Source organism: Lepus europaeus, chromosome 16 (genome assembly GCF_033115175.1).
Source record: "Lepus europaeus isolate LE1 chromosome 16, mLepTim1.pri, whole genome shotgun sequence".
Classification (NCBI taxonomy): Eukaryota; Metazoa; Chordata; class Mammalia; order Lagomorpha; family Leporidae; genus Lepus; species Lepus europaeus.
This window is the reverse complement of record NC_084842.1, coordinates 85,104,676-85,113,933: the sequence shown is the minus strand read 5'-3', so window position 1 is coordinate 85,113,933 and position 9,258 is coordinate 85,104,676. Positions and strand designations below refer to the sequence as shown.

The 9,258-nt window shown below is 44.4% G+C and overlaps 1 pseudogene; it reads right to left on the bottom strand.

Annotated features, from left to right (window-relative positions):
• Nucleotides 1–3,402: 3,402 nt before the first annotated feature.
• On the bottom strand, nt 3,403–5,192 carry LOC133775318 (aconitate hydratase, mitochondrial-like; annotated as a pseudogene).
• Between the last annotated feature and the right edge of the window lie 4,066 nt (nt 5,193–9,258).

The window sequence follows — 9,258 nt, the reverse complement described above, 5'->3', positions numbered from 1 at the left end:
AATGGCCGCCGCGGTAGGCGCGCTGCGGCCGGCGCACCGCGCTGATCCGATGGCAGGAGCCAGTTGCTTCTCCTGGTCTCCCATGGGGTGCAGGGCCCAAGCACTTGGGCCATCCTCCACTGCACTCCCTGGCCACAGCAGAGAGCTGGCCTGCAAGAGGGGCAACCAGGACAGGATTGGTGCCCCGACCGGGACTAGAACCCGGTGTGCCGGCTCCGCAAGGTGGAGGATTAGCCTAGTGAGCCGTGGCGCTGGCCAAAAATATTATATTTATTAATGTCTCATTTCTATGTCTTCCAGAAGTAAAGGAAAAATTAATCCATGAAAAGAGAATTTGAGCCAACGTCTTTTAGATGCTTGTTATTCAGAATGTGATGCACAGAGCAGCAGGGTTGGCACCGTCAAGAAGCTTCTTAGAATTCAGATTCCCAGATACACCTCAGACCTTCTGGATCAGTGTCCAAACACTTGGTAAGTTCCCCAGGTAATTTTTTTGCACATGAAACTTCGAGAAGCACTGGTGTGGTACTGTTAATCTTTTGGCTTTTAAAAAAAATCTACCTTCCTATTGTGCGAAATAATTCAATTTTTGTCTATATTAATCCTGGCTACTTGGCTTTCACATAGTTAAGAAAAGTTATAAGCCTAGAAAATCACTTATTAAACACAACCAAAAGAAAATGATTCATTTAAAACTGGGCAAAAGATTTGAACAGATATTTTGTGGAAGAAAACATGTGATGGGTAATATGTTCAACATCATCAGTTGTTAGAAGAATGCAAACAGAAAAAACAATGAGATGGCACTAGATATCTCTTAGAATTATGATAATAATAGTAATAATAGCAAGAATAGTAATGGTTGACAATACTAAGATTTGTGAGGCTACAGACCAATTAGCACTCTCACATAATGCAGGTGGAAATACAAAATGGAACAGTCCCTTTGGAAAACACTTTGTCAACTCCCTAGAGAGTTAAACACAAACCCATCACACAGAAGCACGTATACAAATGATCATCGCACGTATACAAATGATCATCACAGTGTCATTGGTAATCACCAGAGCCTGTCAACAACCCAAATGTCCCTTAATTGTTGAATGAGTAAACAAGGCTTGTCCATGTAGTAGGATGCTACAAGGTCACACAAAAAAAACCAGATTACTGATTCATGCAACAACATAGATGATTCTAAAATGCATTACAAATTATGCTAAATGAATGAAGCCAGATATCCACCCTCATTCTGGAAAAGGCAAAGCTGTAGGATGAAGACGTGATAGTGGTTGCCAGAGGTTCAAGGGTAGGTGTAAGTGCAGTGTTGGAATTCAGACAGCGATTATTGTGTGTTGTTGAAGCTATTCTTTATTGTGATTGTGGTGGTGGTTATACTACTGAAATCATTTGCCAGACCTCATAAAACTACATTAAAACATAATTTCATGTATATAAATTAAAAATGAGTGTATAAAAATCATCTATTATTTGCAATGCATGCTTGAACTCTTTTGTTATGCCAAAGAGACATGGCTTACCAAAGCTAAACATGATGAACGATGTCCCTGATAGCAGCTGTGACAATGAGTGTGTGGCCCTTCACTGCTTACCACACTCTTAACCACATTGTTGCAGATGAGTGCTGGGAGGACCGATTGTTCCTTTGTTTCCTTCCTCCCCCTCTGATCACCATCCTTTTCTGAGCTGTGTTCTCCCTCCTGTAAATAAGGCATGACCTGTAAGACATGAGAGGGAACGGTAGTATAAGAATTTGCATACTGTAATTAAACTGCTGTATCATGAGCTTTCCTTCATTGGTTATGTTGGAATGGAAATAACGTGCACCTCTGATACAGAGTGTGGGGTGTTATCCTTGGGAATTGGAATGAATAAAACAGACCGGGAGGGCTTGCGTGCCTTGCAACCTTAATGCAGCCTTGTGTGGCACTGTTTAGGCAGAGCACCTGGTGTCACAGTCCTTCATGGACTGGCCTTTATCTCAGTAAGTAGGGCCTTTCTGGTTGGATGTCTTCCAGACAGGTATTCAGGAAAAGATGAGTCTAGTCCTGGGCGAGTGGTTGCTTCTCAAGCACAGAATTCATTTTCATGTATGGAATGTTTCATAAAATTGGGTAGACAGAGTACTGAGCTGGGAATCCAGCATCATCAGACTGTGAGGACTCTGCTGTCTTCACTTATGTGATCACCCCACCAGTTCAATGCCTGCAGCTGGTAAGTTGTAACACAAATGTAGATTGTGTGAACATGGTTTAAGTTATAATAAAATCTTAGAATTAACTCTTTTCATCTTCAGGTTCAGATAGTAAAAGAATGGCTGAATGAAGTTCAGTGTTTGTTTTTTTGTTTTTATATACCTAGACATTATTCATTTCTGAGTCATGGTTTGAGATTTTACTTTTTCTTTTTTACAATTTTGTTTGTTTAGTTTTAAGGAAAATACATTACAGATGAGTTAAGTGAATTTAAAAGAGAGTAAAAGGGGTAAGAGAGTAGGTAAAGGTGATTTGGCCTGTAAATTGTAAATTGTATCTTTGGTAAACTGAACCTTAAGTTTGAGAAACAACGCTATGAAACCTGAACGATCCAGTGTTTATAACGTATACACAGCCAGTTGAATTGTTTTGTAGGTTTACTGACAGTTGAGGAAGGATGTGGAGAGGCAGTTTAAGAGGTGCTTTGAATTCTTTAGAGTCAATAAAATAATTATAAAGTCATATTGAAAATTGAGACATAAAATGAAAGTGAAAACAAAGAGAATTCCATTTCAAAAATTACAATAGGCATACTTAAGTGGAAAAAAAATTAAAATAGTTTATTCATCTTAGAAATAAATTATAAATGTAATTGTGAACTTCATGGCCTTGAATAGGAAAATATTAATCTCGGTTTTCTCCCCAGAGTAGTCTGGCAGTGGTGCCTTTGTGTTCCCTGCATTCATGGGCATCCAACAGTCATGCTTCATTTTCCAACACTAGGTAGTCTTGATAAGAATCTCGGCTTGTTGTAGAACAAGGGATTCCACGTCTTGGGATGGAGAAAAAAATTTTTTTTTGGTCGCTGAATTTGATTCTTATTTTCCTTGCAGGAACAAAAAGTTCTCTAAAATCTTCAGCCACCAGGGATAAGATTAGGCAGAGTAAAAACTTCTTTAGATGGGAGTGTTGTCATCAAAAATAAATACAGTTGTGGGAGACCGCTCGAGATCTGAACCAGACTGGCAACAGGGGGGCGAGGGCTGAAGACCATAAGGAGCTCCTCAGCCGTGGGTCGCTCCAGGGCTGAGGGGAAGAAAAGAAGCCATGGCCTGGATGGATCAGATCCAGTTCGGTGCAACACACAGCTCTGAGGCCGGCACAGTCTGGCAGGTCCAGGAGCGTGACCTCACTGCTGCAGCTCCTTCATCCAGCTGAGCACGCTGCCGGCACAGAACCACTCCATCTGGGTCTCGTTGAAGGTGTGGTTCAGGAGGATGGTCTCCTGGGCCCCGTTGGGGTGCTCCATGATGCACTTCAGGGGCTTGCCAGGAGCAAAGTCCTTCAGGCCCTGGATGGTCAGCTTGTCCACAGGGTGGATCTTGTTGTAGTCGGCAGGGTAGGTGAAGGTGAGGGGCAGTAGCCCTGCTTCTTTTTTTTTTTTTTTTTTTTTTGGATAGGCAGAGTTAGAGGGAGAGAGAGACAAAGAGAAAGGTCTTCCTTCCATTGGTTCACCCCCAAATGGACGCTACAGCCCGCATTGCTGTGCCGACCCGAAGCTAGGAGCCAGGCACTTCCTCCTGGTCTCCCATGCGGGTGCAGGACCCAAGGACTTGGGCCATTCTCCACTGCTTTCCTGGGCCACAGCAGAGAGCTGGAGTGGAAGAGGAGCAGCCGGGACAGAATCCAGCGCCCCAACCGGGACTAGAACCCGCAGTGCTGGTGCCACAGGCAGAGGATTAGCCTAGTGAGCCGGGGCACCAGCCATGGCCCTGCTTCTTCAGGTTGGTTTCATGGGTTCTGGTGATGATGGCCCGGCCCCCAAGGTGACGCTGCTCTAGTGCTGCATGCTCCGGGCTCGAGCCCTTTTGGTAGTTCTCATCACCAATCACCACCCACTTGATGCCATGTTTCTTGTAGTAGCGGGCAGTGTCAGGGACAGGGCCAAATGCCTGGGTAATGGCGTTGCGCATGGAGTTGGCCTTGCCATTTTCAATGTTGATGGCGCCGATGCGCAGGTTGTTGGAGATGTTGTCCTGGTGCCCACAGAACTTGAGCCAGTGTGGTCAGTAGTACACTTTCCTTTGACCTTGATAAGGATCTGCAGGTCTCCTCCAGGTCTTGGCCATCCCACTTATCGAAAGGCTCCAGCTGCTACAGGCACTGGCTGGTGGGGCTCATGTCCACCAGCTTCCTGCTGCTGTCCTTGGGGGGATATTGGTAGGTGCCCTGCCCCTGGTCAGATTCCACACGGGGAAGCTTGTCGGCATCCAGCGCCTTCAGCTTGAACTTCTTGCTGTCCTTGCCTGTCAGGAAATTGGTCTCTGGGTTGAACTTGAGGGTTCCCGTGATGGCTAGGGCTGTGAAGATCTCCGGGGACGTGATGAAGGTGTGGGTCTCGGGATTGGCGTCATTGCAGCCCGTAAAGTTCCTGTTGTTGGATGTGACAATGGTGTTCTTCTCCCCCTTCTTGATGTCCTCCTGTCCCACTGGCCAATGCAGGGGCCACAGGCATTGGCCAGAACGATGCCACCCACATCCCTCAGGACCTGTGCTGGTGGCGCAGATCTGCTCGGAGCCCGGCATGATGGTGAACTGGGACTTGCACTTGAGTCTGTGGGCAAGTGCCTGCTTGGCCACAGCTGCTGAGGGCCCCATGTCTTCATAGCTTGAATTGGGGCAGCTGCTGATGAGACCCACACAGATGTCCAGGGGCCACCCTTCCTCCTCTGCCATGGCACCCACTTCTGATACAGGGTGAGCCAGGTCAGGGGTGAAGGGTTCATTGATGTGTGTCTTCAGCTCACTGAGGTTAACTTCAATCAGTTGGTCATAATGGCAGCCAGAGTCAGGTACCAGGTGGTCCTTGAACTCCTCAGCTAGATTGGCAATGTCTGCCTGGCCTGTCTTGCTCAAGTATTTTTTTATCCTGTTGTTGTAAGGGAACACGGAAGTGGTGGCCCCGATTTCTGCACCCATGACATGACATGGTCAAGCTACAGTGACTTCCAAAAGAAAAGGGAGTTTTAAAAAATGTGTATGGGCACACTGAATGGACCAAAGAGAGACTTAAAAGACTTCCACTGGCCAGGTTGTAATCATTTAAGCATCAAAAGAGACTACGTACTTTAGCTAATTGAAATGGATTCAGTCTATAAGAAAACCCTGGTATTCAAAGAGGAAATAACTTCATTAAAATGTTTCAGGGATAATGATATGCAAAAGAAGGATGAAAACAATTTTTTAATTAACTAAAATCAATAGGAGGCTTCACATAATTGACCTTTTGTTTTTCCAGATGCATGTTTGAAAGTGCAGGTATGTAGTTTGTGTGTGTGTGCGTGTGTGTGTTTGCCTATTTCTGTGCCTAGTATGAAGGGGTAGGAAAAGAGGTTCTGAAAGGAGGTAGAACTTGCACAAGGAGCAGTGAGGGCCCAACAAGTCAAGGGACCATAGACAAGCACCAATAAGAGTGTCGACTGGTTGTTGCATGATGGACTGGTGAGAATTCAGAAAGAAGGGGTAACAACTCAACTCATTCTCTAATCTCCTGGAAAAGAAAACCTCTGAAAGACAACCAGTTGCGCTGAGAGGCAAAAAAAATATGTAATGAGTTAAATTATGAATTGAAACTAGTCCAAGGACTGCTACCCAAGGTGCTAAAGACTGGGTGGCTTTCACAGCCACAGTGCATTGTCGCTCATTCCTGGAGGCTGGGAGTTCCAAGAGGTAGGTGTTGATGGGGTGAGTCCCTTCCAAGGGCTGGGAAGACCGTTCTCCTCCAGGTCCCTCTCCTAGGCTTGGGAATGGATAGCCTCCCTTCCTGGGGTCTTTCCATTGTCTTCCCTCTGGGTGTATCTGTGTCCAACTGGATTAGACCTCACTCTGATGACCTCACTTTTCCTTAATTATCTTTTCAACAAATTCTCATGTTGAAGTCTGAGCTCCTAATGCCTCCAAACGTAACTGGATTTATCTCCAAATGCAATTACCTTCTGAGGCACCTGGTTGAAGACTTCCACATAGGGATTTTGAGGAGGACACAATTCAGCCCACAAAACATCCCACAACACAGACACACTGGAGGAAGAGAGCAGAGAAGCCAGTTTTCAGAAGAAAGAATAACTGTGAACATTTCCCTTAACACAATGAGTCCATCTTGATTCTGAAAGGAACCCAGGTAAGAAATGCCTGCAAGTATTTAGAATCTTTTTTTTTTTTTTTTTTTTTTTGACAGAGTGGACAGTGAGAGAGAGAGAGAAACAGAGAGAAAGGTCTTCCTTTTTGCCGTTGGTTCACCCTCCAATGGCCGCTGCGGCCGGCGCATTGCGCTGATCTGAAGCCAGGAGCCAGGTGCTTCTCCTGGTCCCCCATGTGGGTGCAGGGCCCAAGGACTTGGGCCATCCTCCACTGCCTTCCCGGGCCATAGCAGAGAGCCGGCCTGGAAGAGAGGCAACCGGGATAGAATCCGGTGCCCCGACTGGGTCTAGAACCCGGTGTGCCAGCGCCGCAAGGCGGAGGATTAGCCTGTTAAGCCACTGCGCTGGCCACCTGCAAGTGTTTAACTATCAAAGTTCCAACTGTGTCCATTGGTTTGATAAATAATCAATGTTGATGGACAATAATCTTAGTTGATTTGCAACCATCTTTTCCTTTGATATTTGATAGGTCACTATAATCTTGATTCATTAAAATACATTAGGTATGTAAATAATTTAGAAATTGATTATTCTTCATTATTAAGCCCACAAGATCAAGAGTTTTCTCACAGTTTATGTAGAAAAATATGTTTTGTAATTATTGCATAATTTGTGAGTGTCTTGTCTATTTTTAGGGTACTTCAGGCAGTTAGTGAAATGTAGCATATTAGGCTTGTGCTTTTATTGAGACATACAGAGAATCTAAGGTTTGTAGCTAACTTTTAAATGTGTAAGAGGATTTATAAAATTTACATTTTGATGGGTTAATTGTGTAAGTTTATGTTCAAGTAGCAAATTTTTACTTAATATTCTTGTGCAAATTTTGGACAATAAGGAAAGTGGAATTAGTAGATTTGACCACCTATATGCCCACAGATATCTTCAGAACTAAATCCCTGGCAATACTACAGAGGCAGCTTGGGGTAGGGCAGGAACAATACAACAACCTTCTAGCACAGAGCGGCTGTGTGATGCACCCTCAGGGCCTTCCTGTTCCCAGTGCCCCTTCTCACCTCTCTGTCTGTTAATTCCAGCATCAAACAAGGGGGCTGAGTTTCAACTCCAGGCTACAGTACATGTGGAAGATACAATATGTTGTTCCACTTGATTTGATGAATATTATCATTTGCAAGATGACAAACAATAGTAACTAAATTATGTATACAGTTGATTCTCCTTACCCAAGTGTTTCAACCAACCCTGGAATGAAAATTGTGCCTGTATTGAACATGTACAGAGAGTTTGGTTTCATTATTCCCTAAACAATACAGTGCAACACCTACTATCCTGGAGTTTATATTGTAGTATGTATTATGAATAGTCCAGAGCTGAATTAAGCTATAAGGGGAGCTATGTGTAGATTCTATTCAAATTGTATGCCATTTAGACAAAGGACTGAGCGTCTATGCATTTTGGTATCGAGGAGGGAGTGCTGGAGCCAATCCTCCTTAGCCACTGAGGGCTGCCTGTGTGTATATTTTCCTTAGACTAGCAGAGTAGAAAAGCAACTGGGAGTATTAATATATCCCCTAAACTGTGGAACATGTGTAGACATTCCTGGATTTTCTTTATGACAATAAGATGAATATTCTACTTTCATAGAAAGGAAACAACCCATAGACATCATAAAAGAATTCTGGCAAGCTGTGTTTTTTAGAGAGGAAAAGCTACCATTTTATTTTCATGATAGAGGAAGGCAATGTCTAGCTCCAAAATCTCTCCAATTAGTGTAAATTTCATGAAGCATCAATACTCAAGCTTATAGTTTTTAATGGCTTTGTATGGTTTTCAGTAATTTGTTGTCATCAGTTTTTAAATAAATGCATGTGCTGATGATTCAGGGGTTGAGCAGAAAAAGGGCAATTATTTTGGAGGAATAGAAGAAAGGAACAAAGAAAGGAGGGAAGGGAGTGGGGGGAGAGAGAGAAAAAGAGAGAGGGAGAGAGACAGAGATTACTGGGAGGGAAGAAGGAAGGAAGAGATAATATGAAAACCAGTTCAAGAGGTTACATATAAGGAAATTATAAAACAGTATTCTTACTGTCTACAGGAAGAAGTGAGTTTGAACTGCTTGGTTCTGCTAAGCATGTTTATGTGAGTATTCCAAATCTGGGTCCCTGTGGCTCTCCTGGATCTGCTGATTCAGCTACAGCACCCACAGCTGCCTCCCGCCCCCCGATCCTAGCACCATCAGGTGACTTTCAGAGGTCACTGTGGTGGGCTCCAGGAGCCGGTCTCCAGGTCCACCATGATGGAACAAGGACCTAAGACTCAGCCATTATAGGTTCTTGTTACCCCCACCTTCTTTCAAGAGACCGATTCAATCTCACACCCTGTATGGTTCCCCATCCCACTCCGTGCATTCTGCCCCAGGTTTGGAAGCCAGTGGGCCAAACTAAAGAACCAGTATGGAGAAGCTCACCTCCACCTACTGCTCCCCACCCCCACCCCCAGCTCACCTAAAGTATAAAATGACCCAGCCTGCTGTGGTCTGGGCCCTCTGCTGCATGTTCAGTTTGTGTGCACGTTGGCAGTTGGTCAACCTCTGCAAGATTATTTCCTTTGAATAAATTCAGTCTGGTTGTGAGTTCAGATCCTGTCTCCTCTCTGTTCTGTGTTCTTTTCCTTATACATCATTCCAGCTCAGAAAGGTGCTAAAGTCAAACAGGGAAACCCAAGTTTCTCTTTTGAAAGGAAATTGGTGCAGCCTGGGGGCTTTCTCACTGCTGTGAGTTACATCACCAGCAACTGGTTCTCAGGTCGTAGGACTAAGGACTCAAAATGAACTATGGTGGAAACTTTCCTGGATCTCCAGATCACAGAACTTCTCAGCCTCTATTACCAAG